We start from the raw sequence: 1,859 nt of genomic DNA, 5'->3' as shown, positions 1-1,859 counted from the left end.
AAGCTACTGGAGATGATGGAATTCCAGCTGAGCTTTTTCAAATGCTAAAAGATGAGACTGTTAAAGTGCTGCACTCAATATGCCAGCAAAGTTGGAAAATTCAGCAGGGCCATGGGACTGGAAAAGGTCAATTTTCCTTCCAATCCCAAGGAAAAGCAATGCCAAAAAATGTTCAAACTACTTCACAATTGCACTTATTTCACAGGATAGCAAAGTAATGCTCAAAATTCTTTAAGCGAGGCTTTAACAGAATGTGAACCTAGAAATTCCAGATGTTCAAGCTGGATTTAGAAAAGGCAGAGGAACTAGAGATCAAATTGCCCTTATCCGTTGGATTATCAAAAAAGCAAGAGAGTTCCAGAAAAACATCTACTTCTGCTGCATTGACTATGCTAAAGCCTTTGACTGTGAATGTGTTAGTCTGACAGTCATGTCTGACTTTTGCAACCTGATGGACTATAGCCCACCAGGCACCTCTGCTGATGGGATTCTCAAGTCAAGAATACTGGAGTGGGTTGCCATTCCCTTCTCCAGGAGATCTTTCCAATGCAGGGATTGAACCTAGATCTCCCACATTGCAGACAGATTCTTTACCATCTGACCACCAGGGAAGCCAGCTAGAGTAAAATAAAAGGGTTCAATACTAAAGTCACTGAATGCTAAAATATTAGAAATCATACAAGTGATAGCTCACTATCACAAAAGTGTAGTGGGGAGATGGAGAAAATATTTCCACTTAAGTGACTGAAGCAATTTGGGTTTTTTTCTTCCTAAAAATCTTTATCTGTCCTCTGGTATTTAAGAGGTGGATCTTCATGATTGTCTTGATTTGCAGTCTGGTTCTTGCAAACTATAGCAGCAGGAATCCAAAAAGTGATGTATAGCATTTCCTTGTTAGGGACTGAATTTCTTACTAGGTGAACTGAACTACATGCCTCCAAGAAGATGCCTACACAGTTTCAGTTCATTGCTGAACATCCCTAGCTGGATTAGCACCTTTGGAAAAGCTGTAACAGTGCACAATGGGAAGGAGTTCACTGCCACATGGCTGTCCATCTAAGAGTGCTTTGAAAGAGGTGAAAAACTCAATAGGCTTTGCTGGCAGATTCATCAAATCCATGACAATGTGCACAGAGTATTTTCTTTCTGGTCCCAGCTGCTGCATTAACTCTTCTCTGACTGGTCCTTGCAGGAAGTCTTTCCCATCCAAGTTAAAGGCTTTTATCTTTTGGTCCACTTTATTTAATTTACAAATTAATTAATTAAAAATTAATTAATTAATGTAATTAATTAATTACAAAAATTGTGCAGTAGCCATTTATGAGATTCAGGATTGAGATTATTAGCAAACACAGTGCAGTTTTTCTTTGCTGCTGGAATGGCAAAGGGCCCAACCCACCCCAGGTAAAACATCAAATAGAACATTCCCCAGATTGGAGAAGTTCTGTGATATGGCTGTGTTCTGTGGAGAGATGAGGATTCCAACAGACTTTTGAAAAATCAAATTCACAGGTGTAATTGCTTGGTCATCATATTCTCCTCTCCAGAGAGTACTTCCAGTTGGAAATTTTGGTAGATATTATCAATATTATTGATTTGTAAGGATCAAAACAAACTGTGGAAAATTCTTCAAGAGATAGGAATTCCAGAAATCCTTACCTACTTCTGAGAAGTACGCAGGTTAAGAAGCAACACTTAGAACCAGACGTGGAACAATGGACTGGTTCCAAATTGGGAAAGGAGTATATCAAGACTGTATATTGTCACCCTACTTATTTAACCTATATGTAGAATACATCATGAGAAACGCCAGGCTGGGTGAAGCACAAGCTGGAATCAAGATTGCTTGGAGAAATATC

At 39.1% G+C, this 1,859-nt stretch overlaps 1 pseudogene; it reads right to left on the bottom strand.

Moving 5' to 3' along the window:
* Positions 1–728: 728 nt before the first annotated feature.
* On the bottom strand, positions 729–1,602 carry LOC120852267 (annotated as a pseudogene).
* Between the last annotated feature and the right edge of the window lie 257 nt (positions 1,603–1,859).

The sequence above is a fragment of the Oryx dammah genome, unplaced genomic scaffold (assembly GCF_014754425.2).
Source record: "Oryx dammah isolate SB20612 unplaced genomic scaffold, SCBI_Odam_1.1 HiC_scaffold_25, whole genome shotgun sequence".
In the NCBI taxonomy this organism is placed as follows: domain Eukaryota; kingdom Metazoa; phylum Chordata; class Mammalia; order Artiodactyla; family Bovidae; genus Oryx; species Oryx dammah.
This window is presented reverse-complemented; position numbering and strand designations above follow the sequence as displayed.